Source organism: Phasianus colchicus, chromosome 11 (genome assembly GCF_987193195.1).
Source record: "Phasianus colchicus chromosome 11, bPhaCol1.hap1.1, whole genome shotgun sequence".
NCBI lineage: Eukaryota > Metazoa > Chordata > Aves > Galliformes > Phasianidae > Phasianus > Phasianus colchicus.
The window spans coordinates 16,003,043-16,015,988 of NC_143446.1; the positions used below are offsets into that span (position 1 = coordinate 16,003,043).

Sequence of the window (12,946 nt, forward strand, 5' to 3'; positions counted from 1 at the left end):
AACCATGTCTGTAATACTTAGATACTCACCAGGCAAAGTCAAGTGGCTTCACAAAGGCAGATAAAACAAATAGTTAATAACCTTGATAAATGGAAACCCCTAGTCCATGTTCTTGTGTGATTATTAAATACCTCACTCAAAACCTGGGGCAAGCAGCCTTACATCTTCTGACAAAACAATTATTTAGGACCTAGTGCTATCTCACCAAGATAGGAAAGTTCTCACAAGAAAGGCCATCTCTTGGTTTGAGAAACAGCAGCCATTAGATTTCCATTCCAGAACCATTAATTCTCTGGAATGCCCTTGGTATGAAACTGTGATTGCAGATCAGTCGCTCAGAACTGTTATTAAGTCTACAATTTCAGTATGGCTAAACGTTAGTAACTGCTGTGAAAAGTATCTGATCCTGAAAGTATTAATACATATATCCAGGCATTGTACAGGTAAGTTGTCCCACAGAGTGAATTATGCTTTCTAAATAAGAGAAGGGCTAAGATCAAAGATGGAAATGGCATAAATGAACTTTATAATGATTTCAATAGCTTACCTCCTCCAGAAAATATGTAAATTACTGTAATGTATTTAGACAAAATTTGTATTTTTTCTGGATAGACTAGTATATAAGAACAAGGTTTTCCTGGATGTTTTCTGTGGGCTTCGTTCTGTGGTGTTTGAAATAAGACCCACGTCCTAAAGCTATTATTGTAGCAACATGGATTTTCTGGCTGCATTACTTGTTCACAGATGGTTAGCCTTTGACATGGCAATGAGATTGTTCACTTCTGCAAGATGTTAGCACAGATCAATAAGAAAACTGTCTTACAGCAAGAACACCTGTTTGTCAACCAAGCCTGCCTTTAAGGTATTACTGATATTACATTTTTGTTTGTTCAGTGGAGAGCCAGTAGCTTCCTGGCTGCGAGGTTAAAAATCCCTCTTTGCTGGTGAGGTGTTTGTTAGCAGTAAGGAGAAAACTCTCTTTGGAAAAAGATACAAACCCACATCTCTGTGTTGTTGGATATCAGAGTAGGTTAGGCTGAAAACTCTGCTCCCCTTACTCCATTTTGAGCCACAGGGGTAGTACAGGTGCTAGTTCTGAGCCAAGCAAGAAAATGCCTTCATCTTTTGAGTTTTAAAATAAATATTTGGGAACTACTTTATCCAGACTGTGGCTTGTTGGAAACAAGGCCTCAGCCCATCTATCTGTCATGTTTAAATATGTTTTGTGACAGATGAGTCATAATAAAAAGGATCCGAAAAATTTGAAAAACAGGCCCAGAAAATAGTACAAGTGGAACTCAAAAAATGTGAGCTAATAAAGCTGGGGAAGAGGAGTGTTCAGCTATTGATGCTGGAAAATTGTTAGCTGTTACAATGGAGAAGAAAAAGCTGGAATGTGATGGTGTTTTGTCAAAGAGCAGGGATGGCTTCCTGGTTGTGAGCACTGCTGGAAGGCACAGAGCACCATTTCAATTAGATATGGTATTCCTCTTCCACCCTCAGACTGTTGGCTAGTTTTTTTCTATTACAGAGCATCTGTCTCTGTTTCTATTGCTTGTTTTCCGTTCCTTGTCTGTCTCCATTCAGCCTAAGCAGTAACAGATAAAGGCCTGTGTAAATTTCAGTTTATACGCTGATGCACAAATATTTTTGAAAGTTGATTAACTCATGTTTGTTGTCTGTGTTTAGCTAACAATACTGTACTGAAGAACAGACTAGAGATAAATGCTAGGTTGGGAAAAGAGGGCAGATTGCCTGTCTTAAAAGGAGATAATAATACTCCTCAACTTAAGAGCGCGGAATTTTTATTACTGCTAATAATAATGTTATTAATATATAGTAGAATCCTAAGACCATCAGTACCAGTGATGTCAATGATGCAGAGAAGAGCTATAGACATAATTAAGGTGATGGAGGCAGGCTTATGAAGAAAGATGAAGAGAAGCAGCAAATGCACAGCTTGGCTAAGTGGTGATAATGATGATGGGGTATGTGATGACCATCTAAAATGTATCTGACATCTGTAAACATAGAATGGGGAGTAGTGGTGTTCAGTTGGTCATAGCATTACAATTAGAGTTAATGAGCAATACAGAGCAAAAGAAAACACAGAATATTTTTTTTTTTCGCTTCTCAGCCCAATAGTAGATCACATTAAATGCTGGAATGTTGTCTTCCGAGGATCCCTTGTTGCACCAGCAGAAGCCCAATTGCTTAAATAATGTGAAAATAAATAGAGCAAGATGCTCATGAGTCTGCAGAGCGAAGCATTTTGTTACTGAGAAAGGAATGGGCAACATGACCTCTTCTGCTTATAATTTTTAAACCTTTATTAGAAAGAGTTGGCAGAGATTGTAGTATTGTAGTATGCAGGGTTTTTTTTTGTTATTTCCAATGTCAGCCCATTTAAATTAAATGCTACCCAAAATTTTCAAGATTGGAAATGCAGGTGAGAAGGGAAAGGGGAAGCTGAACTGAGAATGGAGAGAATGAAACTGCCCAGAATGGTGAAGTTTCCCAATTCTGAGGACCATCCAACACAGTTTAAGTAGTTGATGCTCCAGTTTCCTTGTTTGGCCTTCAGCCTACAGGATACTCTCCCCTTTTTGATGAAGATATGAGTATTTCATAAGGTTTTCTGGATGTGGTGCTATATAGGAAAGAAACTGGAAGCCATTCACTAAAAAGAAATGAACTGTTTGAATAATAATCCCTTTGAGACATAGGGATTTTTTTGGATTTGAAATTTATTGATGTTTGCCAATGGAGCGTCAATATTTTTCGCAGGGTTTTAGTTAAAAAAAAAAATCCATTTAAAAGGCAACTATTAATTAAGAAAAAGCCTACCTCAAACTCTCAGAGATAGTATTTGGATGAATACTGATCATTACCATGGGTAAACAGGAGAAAGAAAAACACTCACATATTCTGCCTGCCCTCTTTGGTTCTGTGCTCTCAGCACACTGCTGCTGTTTAACTAATAAAAAAATAAATTAATATGAATTTCAAGCCAACACTGTAATGTATCACACATTGCTTTGAAAGTAGGAAATTATGTGCTCACTAGACTTCATGTATTTCCACTCAAGTATGCAGCCCTTTGTATTTGTATTATAAGGGAATGGGGTGAATTGAATTGCACATGTATTCAAAGAAGCAGTACAAATCTGAACAGGAGCCAGATGATCAATTATCAGGAGGTAGTATTGTATTGTGTTGTTCTCCAGGAGCTTCAAGAGAGACGAGAAAGAAATTGTCAAAGAGAGAAACATTCAATGCAGTTACAAAAAAGGTAAAAAGAGAGAACCAGAATAAATCATGGTTTGAATTGTGTGCTGAGAGCTGGAGCGGAAAGACAGAGCAAATCAAGGTGACAGGAAATAAAATATTGCTCATCAACAGCAACAGAAAGGAGAGAGACATCAAAACATGGAGACTTGAGATAAAAGGCAGCTCGAGGTAGAGACTACTCAAAAATGTACGGGAAAAGAGTGCTTAGGAGTGACTGAATCAGTTTGAGAAATGAGAAAAATCTATCAGACTTGTTTTGTTTGAAATTAACGTCACTGAAACAAAGCAAAAAGAAGCAAATACAAGGAAGCAAATGTTATAATGAGACAAAATATTGCCTCAAAATAGTCTTCATCTTCAAAACATTTTTGAGGAGGAGGCAACCACCTTTCCACTAAGGCTTCTCATGGAAGTAGCCAAATGAAGAAATGAAAATTGAGAGGAGAAAAGGCTGAATCCCATATCATCTTCTGCACCTCTCCCTAATACTCAGACCTGTTTTGGTACAGATTAGACATTAAACAGTTAAGTTATGCTTTAATTTGGATTAAATAGATTATTCTGACAAAGAAATTTTTAAAACTCATCAATTTATAACCCTAGTACATTAGCCTGAAAATTAAAATATTACTCTTCACGTATCCAGCCTGTAACATTTCCTTAAGTATTTAACTAAATACAGTTCAGTAATGAATGTGCTATAAATTCCTTAGGCTGCAGAATATAAGGTTCATCTGCTACAGATAATACATATGGTGTAAAACACTTTCCAATGCAAAACCAGCTGATTGCTTCTAGTCCTTCACTTCCACCCTCTGTCTCTGAGTGCCATTGCACAGTCACTTCCTGGAAAAGGGATCGTTTTCTACTCAAGTGTGAGACCAGCTGCTGGTCCAAACAATATGAATGGCTCTAGGAATATATGGGATGGAATAATGTGCACACTCATGCACTGAGAAATGACTGCTTGACATCGTGTGGCTGCAACGGAGTATAGAATTTACTGCTACTGCTCATGTCACACAGCACCTGTGCAATGACATTTTCATTACATATGCCATAACTTACGGACCTTTGTTTTGTTATTCATGTATTTTCTAGCAGGTGGTCAACCCCACTGACAAAAAAAAGTTACTGCCACTATAGCAAAACAACCTATCTATAAGAGATTTCCATTTAAGATGTCTAATCTTTGATGCCACTCTACCATCCCAGTTTTACATGTTGGTCAAAATCTCTCAGTCCTGTTCCTCATTGTTATTTTATTTATTGCCATTCTGTGGAAGATTAATGCAGCTTCTGCACTGGTAATAATTCTCTATATCAGTTTGTCCTGAGTATCTATACATTCCTGGCTCTCCATCACTGTACATTCTTTATGGTTCACATTACTTTCACCACCCCTTATCTAACTACTTCATAAAAACCATCTCGCACATTTTTAAAGCATGACAAGAACATCACCATAAACTATGCTACTCTGCTCAGTAAACACATCATAGTCTCTCCATAGGCTAATCACCTTAGTGGATAAAATTATCTGGGGATGAATTTATTTACAGCAATCATGTCAAAAGACAAACTGTGTAGAATCGCATGGTTCTGCTTTTTGACGAGTTTAAGGACCCTGCATCATTTTGTTTCCACTGAAAATTTGGATTTTAAAATTGGTTATTGATGATCTTTTAAATTGCTCTATATCATTATCAATGTTTTCACAAATTCCTAAGTGAGAGATTTTCTAGCGTTATATGAAACATGCAAAGGATAAATTATGAACAGCAATTTGGAGTCTCTTTTGAGATGGATGGGAAAAGGATTTCTGTTTACTGGTTTGAAAAATAGGCTGAAGCTGCAAGCATTGAATAAAAGGGTTGGTCATTTTGAAGATCTGGTAACACCATAGGCATAGAATAACATCTCAAAACTTTTTCAGCAACTGCTTTTCATGCATATTCCCATGTTCATCTCTCAACATCTGCGCCTCACTCGTGTATTTCTTACAAGCTTAATTATTCCATCTGAAAAGAGTATCATCCTATCTTTCACTGTGTCCGTTTACTACGACTCATTCCATTTGACATCCATTCTTTGGATTGCTTTGCAATGTCCTGTGGTTCACCTCAATTTTTCTGTTAGGACATTTTCAAGCCAAATTCCAGTATGGATTTTGTCTGCACTCTGTCAAGGAATTGGAGATGGCAATAGCAGGATAGTTCATTTCTCCACAGCTTTGTTAGCACCATAGGTCTTTTCTATCTCTAGCTTACACTGCTGGCTGCAGTTTAAGTTATGGAAGGAGCATTGCCTGAATGCGGGTGTAGTACATCTATTTTCCCCATATTATATTTTCAGATCCTCTCTGAAGAATCAAATATTAAACTCTACAAACCACTCAAGCGACAAAGGACAAGATTTCTGTAAAGATTCAAGATTTTCTGCTCATCTTGTCCAGGCTGACATCACTTAGTCAAAGAAATCCCATTTACAAGTGATACAGAAATTCAGTGACAATTCGAGTCATGGTGCCTATTACTTATTTTTGTATCAAACTTAATTTTTCTCAAAAATAATATCCTTCTCTTTCTGAGCTGTCAAAGTCCTGTCTCTTCAGATACGTCTCTTAATGTCACTCAGGAGCTGTAAATTTTGCCAAAACTTCTAATTTCTAGCCTTCATTTCTTGAAGTTGCTGTAAGCTGATCTCCCTTTGAAGTAGAAAAATCTCATTAAAAGACTGAAGATCCCCACTAAGAAGACGTTGGATTCTTGGCTGCCTCGTGGGTTACATCTCTGCCTTTTGTAGTTCATCTATACAAGAATGCTAATAGTACCTATTACAATTCACTTTCAACACTCCCTGTGACAAAAAAGCAATCAGACATACAGGATATGTGCATGGCCCTCTGCAGGCAGCGCTGCCTGATAGCTTGCACTCTGCTGCCTATCAGGAACAGCACACGTGCACAATAGGTGGGATTTTCTCCTAAATTCTGTCATTTAGACATGAGCATACAGTACACAGGCATGCAAAATCATAATCAAGTCTACCAACAACTTTATTTAAAAGCTAGAAGCTCCTCATCAGCATTCCTCCCCAGCCCCTCTTGCCCCATTGTCCCGCTGCACCCAGCACTGGTCATTGCGCTGCCATTTGAAATGCAGTGTGCCAGAGGCAGGAGCTGCTGCAATCCTGCCTTGTTTTCCTGGATACCATTTTTCCTTTGATTCATCTTTAAGAAATTTCTTTTCTTTTTTTTTCTTTTTTCTTTTCTTTTTTTTTTTAATATGCATAAGAATAAGGTCCTGTGCGAATTTCTCAGGAGATCAATTTGCAAGGCTCTTTAGTAGAAAGACCTATTCTCTAGTGTGTATATTGGTTTGATATGGAAATCCATAAGCCTGCCCTAGATCCTCCCACATCTTATACACTGGTGTGCTCTGCGTTTTCTTTGTGAATTCGAGAGTAGAATCCATACTGTATCTCCTTTTCAAAAAATACTTATTTTTAATTTCTGTGAATAAACCAGCTATTGTGGATCAGAGTCTATTCTGACTGTAAGTATAAGAATCTGTAAATCTCCCAGATAAAAAGTCTCCTGTGGCTGATGGGAGAGCATTAGTAGAAAATTATAAAAGGCTACAAATCCATGTGTTAATTAGAGCTTTGCGTATCCCTGCTTTCACTATTATACTGAATGGGAAATAAAATACAACTGCAAAAAAAAAAAAAAAAAAAAAGCCATGAGTTAGTATTCAAATGAAATATTAACATTCCTTTGAACAAAATACTTTAAAGACAGTGTTTTCTTCTCATTGTTATGGATTATTTTTATTTTTTGTAGAAAAGTTTGATTTCATGGAAACGGCCCTTTCTGTCAAAAAGGGTCTCAGAAAATTAACTTTGAGCACAGTAAATAATCAGAGATGTCTTTGCTGAATGCACATTGCCCCTCTTAGGTTTTGAATTCTCACTCTAAAATCAGCCAAAACTTTTACCTCCAATGCAGTTTGTTCCAGCTGTAGAGGACCTGCTTTGCCCAGCAGTTCATGCCCAGACTCAGATCACGTGTGTCACAGGTCAGTGTGAACCAAGAAGATTATAGTCTGATGAGAAATTAGGATCATCGTATCAGTGATACAGGAATTAGGGCCCTGAACCAAGAAGACAAATTGCACCACCCACCAGGAAAGCTCAACTGTGATCTCCACAAGCATTCTTTAAATGATCAGACATCGTAAGAAGCTTCAGTAGCAGCTTGAAATGAGCCGGGATCATAGGATCATTAAGGCTGGAAAAGACCACTAAGATCACCAAGTCCAACCCCAACCCATCACTACCATCACTACCCATCACTACCACTACCACAGCCCACTGACCACGTCCTTCAGTGCCACATCTCCATGACTATGGAACACCTCCAAGGATGGTGACCCCACCACTCCCTGGGCAGCCTGTGCTACTGCCTCACATCTCTTTCTTGGAAGGTTTTTTTCCCGTATCCAACCTGATGATGCGAATCTGTCAGAAACCAAATTTTGTTACTTCCTTGTGGAAATACTTGTTCTGATCTTTTGCAAACAAATAGCATTTTCATTGCAGGAGACACCCTCTGTCTCCAGAACTCCCTCATAGCAACAACATTCACAAAAATAATATCCCAACCTAAAACTTAATGATTCACAGTGGGAATCGTGTGTGTTGCATGGAGTGCTCCACACTGAAAATGGTATATGTTCCACATAATGACAAAGAAAATACTGAATATTAATGAAAATGTAAATATGAATTTAGGAAACAGAACACTGCAGCCTATTCTGATCCCCAGGGCAAAAGCAATGCTGTGTATAACCAGAAGGCACACAGAACACGTGCAGTGAGTTACAAATACCACCCATACTTCCACGCTGCATATAATTAGTAGCCCATGAATCTATTTATGTCAGTTATCGTAATGGGAAAGAATTTAATATGAATTAGAAACCTGGGTTCTGGCTTACCACTACCATTTTATACTGTCACTCATTTTTATTTTTATTTTTGAGGGTACCTTTGTGGTATTAAATGTTCATGGGCCCAATTCAACTGTTCTGTAACTTGGTGAGCTGCAGTTATCCTCCCTCACCAAAATGAATAGCAACCCTGAGTCCCGCTTGCTCTGCAGCCATTCTGACTTAATGTGAAGAAATGTGTCCTGTAAACTTGAGCCTACTCTTTCTGGAGCAGAAACAGTATGTCAGAGGATGACATGTAAAATAAAAATGGGAGTATAATTGCAGTGGGGGCTATGATGAGTTTTTTATTTGTTCACCGATGAAGTGGCTCATGGAGTAGCATGGGGACTTCGTTTTTCCATTTGTATGCGAATTGCTGTTAGAAGCAGAAATGTTCCTTTGTAGGTAATAGAGTAGTGGCTTATTATTTCTTAGAGTAAAGTAAAATATGATATTTTCCCCTGAGCGCAGTGTAGTCTGTGGTTCTGGCACATTAGCTGGCATAAACATTTTGATTAAAGCGTATGAATGTATTAATTACACCTGGGAAGTTTCCAAAGCTTATTCAAACTACAAACTTCAAACTGCTGCCCCCAAATCTGAATCCTTTTTAGAAAGCATCACAGCATTACCTTTTCCTTCTCTAGCATGTTTGTATAACGGCATGATGTGGCAAATGTGCAATTTTTTTATCCTGTGGTTTCTGTAAGCACTTGTGCAGTTTATCTGTAAGCATCTGAAGAATTTTTGCTGTCATGTTATTGGTTTTTTTCACTCTAAAGAACTTAAATTCTGTTTAAACTTTTCTGTGACCGCCCCTAGGTGTAGCAGTATCTGCATATACTTAAGCACTTTTCAGAATAATGTCACTGGGTGTATGATTTCAAATAGGATGACAGCACTGGAACACAGACCTAACTGAGGCTGTATAAATAAGTACAGCTATCAAATCTGGTCATATTTCTAGTAAGATGTCTGGAAATGTTGTTAGGATTCGGTCCATAATGATCTCCTTTGTTCATTTTCCTATAGTTACTATATATGGTGTAACAGGGCGCAGAATCTGACCAGCAGAGCATATCAAATTGTCTGGGTATCACTGTTTTTCTGCAAGAAACAAAAAATTCCTCATAACAACCTTCAGCTGAATCAGGCTGCGTGATGCATTGAAGATGAGATAGAAACAAATGCAACAGAGGGTCTGAATTCTAAAATCACTGGGCATATGACCCCAAAAAGAAAGGCTTATCTTATCTATCAGCTGCCTGTGCCTCTGCCAAACAACCCAAGAAGTCTCACCGAAGTGCTGCTTTGCTCATGCATTCATGCACACACGCATTCATTATGACTGACCTGCCCTAGGAAGGTCCATTAAATGGAGCTCATTTCAAGCACAGATGGTCCTGAATAGCTTAATGTCTGCCTGGTGGCCAGAATAAGTGAATTCTTGATGGTCTTAGACTTCTCATCACATACATGCAGCCAAGGAGGAAATGAAAACATGTTTATCATTTTGATAAACAACCTTTCTCATTGCTGCAGGATGCTCAGTGTAACTCAGTAGAGTCAAATACTATTAAATTGTCATCACTGTCAAAGAGAGAACGTATAAGTTTTGCTACCTGAGTCATAGTTAATGACTTCCACAATGTATAACACAAATCAGTAGTGCTGTTTTTCCTTTTTTATGTTTGTTTACTGATAAGTTCAGGCTCTGCTAGAATTCAGAGGCAAGTTATAATTTTGAAGTGCAAAATATGCTTTTATTATTACCTCTCAGCTGGAGATATAAAGAACAGAGATGACTAGAAGATGGCTTCTTGGCTTCTGCCAGGCATGCACTCAGTGCCTGTAGCTGATTAGGTGTTTTAAATCACAGCCATCCACTGTAGGTTCGTACTTACAATAAAATATTTCACTCTGCGGTGTGTAAACTCAAGGTGGCTTTATAACTGAGCTAAAAAATGAATGTGTTTTCAGGAGTTAGGTGTCCTCCAATTAGAATTAATCCATTTGCAGGCAGTAGCAAACAGTCGTCCCTGTCCTACAGTAAGAATGATAGGCAATTTCTACACTTTAATATTTAAACTTATGCAGAATAAAGACTTCCCAGAAGCTAGGACATAGAAAGATGGTCGTCATGCCATGGACAGTTGCAATCCTTGGCAGTCCATATTCCTTTCCAGAATTTGATTCTGTCCCTCTTGCTTAGATAGGTAGCAAATTCCCAAATTTCAGGGCATCCTGAACTGAGTGCTTAGAAGGAATCATCTGCTCTTCTTATCAAGTCCTGCTAATGACTGTTGTCAAAAAGATGTAAGTCATGATAGGACATTTCTGTTCATTTCCAAAGTTTCTTGAAGAAAAAGCAAAACTGCTCCTGATTTGTGAGTTCCTATGCATTTCTAATCTTCCCATTTTCCTGCAAGAGGGGAAATAGCAAATAAGCAACCAAACAAAGCTATTTTTCTTGCCTTCTTACCTAAGCAACCACCTCATGGCATGTAGCTGTCAGCAAGACATTCATAGCACTCTTAACTGAGATGCGTTTAGGGTGCTTTCCTCTCCTTTTAAAATCAATGGAAAATCCCCTATTGACTTAAATGAGTTGGATAAGGCCATTATTGTAGAAACAAAGCCAGAAGACACATTAGCTCATCAGACCATGAATTGTTAAAAAAAAAAAAAGTATCAAGCATGTTATTTGTGACAAAGATTCAAACTTCCACTGCACTCAGCCTATCAGGTCAATAATCCGCACTGTTATTTAAATTCCTAAGTATTCCTTTGTAACAGAAGTTTGCAGTCAATAATCCATGTTCTTTAAAAGTCCATCAATTTTGAAACACATTTATGCAATATATGTATTTTTCTGTCTACCATCCAGGTCAATCCTAGTAGGCACTACAAAATGTCTCTGAGTATTGTTTCCTCTCTTTTTTAAACAAACAAGTTGGTAAACCTCTGAGATGTATATTTTTATGTATAATATGAGCACTGAGCATATTGCTGTGATTTGTCAGAGATCTGCTGATGACGACTGGAAAGACAATAAAAAATAATGTTCTCTGGAATCTCTTCTCATTTCCATGACAATAATGGAACCGAGGAGAGAATATTCCAGTTTCCAAATTTCAAATTTCAACCCCTGAGGGTTGAAATCCATACATACTTAGCCAACAGGATTAGAGATGTCATTTTTGACTGGACACCAGTTTTGTTTCAATAAAATTTACTCCTCATGTGAGGAGATCTTTAGTAATCAGTGTCAAGCCCTAGGCAGGTGAACAAAATGTATTGACTCTCGAAATGCAATGCTTCTTGTGAACAACATCTTTTTTTCTTCCCTTTTAACTGAAAGTTGACATATGTAATTTCAACACTGAAACAGCAAACAGCATCAAGAGAGAACAAATGTCATCATGCACCTGCACTGCACAAACAATCTTTGTGTTCTGCGGCATGAAGTCCAAAATGTTCTCTGTGCACTGTTTAAGTAGTAGTTTTATTAACAATTCACCTCTTGGCAGTGCATTAAGGTTGCTACTTCCATGCTACATCTCCCATGGAATGGTTTCAGTGGAATTAATCTTTGATATTAAACCTGAGAAGCTCAAGCAACTAGAGAAATGGAAGTAAGGGGAAAATATTTTTCTTTTGCTCAAGGAAAATATTTCCAGCTATGGTTCTGCTTATGTTTCCATCCAAGAAACAGACACTGCAGAGAAAACTTCATAATGCGTTGCATAATCTTTAGTGCTAGCAGTAGCATTACTGTGGGTATATTCTTATATTTTTATAGTTGGAACAATTAAAAGTTCCAATTAATGTACATAACTATCCAGTGGTAACAAAAGGGTTTTTGCACTGCTTTTATAGTTTTGTTGTTTTCTTACTCCTATGCAGCTACACACTTCTAGTTAAATTCTTTACTGCTGCAACAACTTGAGCTTTCGCATTACAATTAAAGGTGTTATAAAGCTCATCAACCACGACCCATTATTTTGAACAGATAATCAAATGAGAAAGACTAGCTCATGTGGTTATTAGTACTCATACAGGAAATTAATAGAGAAAATGAAGCTTTTAGTTTATTCACAGATATTTACCAGACAGTATACATAATCTAAAATTAGAAATACTTATTACCACGTACATTATTTTTATTGTTGTATGTGCAATCAATAAAATCACAAATCCTTCTTCTCTTAGGACATGACCATAAGATGAGTCAAACCAGTGTGAATGTTTTTATGGCTTTCAATATGATTTGGATGAGGGAACAGGGAGTTTATGTGAAGAACTATTTCTTAGAAAAACACAAGGATTTGGGGCTGAGTTGATTGTCACAATTCCTCTTACTCCTAAGAGACAACTAAATGACCTTTTGTCATATAATGGCTTTCTGAATTGTTGGGATCTCTCTTCTGTGGTACCTATTGGCTTTCAAAAATCCCATGTCAGCAGACCAAATGCACCTAACAAGTACTACATGCAGCAGCATTTCTTTCCAGATGAGGCAGTTATTTTCTGCAGTCTTGTCTCAAGCCTGCAGACTCATCAGTGCTTAACTCCAAGTCCATGCAACCCAAGCTCATGTACTTTAATGGATGTTCACAAGCTTTGAGGCCAGATTCCTTCTTCACGTCCAGATGTGGGCC

General features: G+C 37.7%; 1 protein-coding gene across 4 annotated transcripts in view; it reads left to right on the forward strand.

Annotated features, from left to right (window-relative positions):
- Window positions 1–12,946, forward strand: part of TAFA1 (TAFA chemokine like family member 1) — a 202,819-nt gene that overhangs the window by 152,547 nt on the left and 37,326 nt on the right. The gene's annotated exons all lie outside the window — the stretch shown is intronic.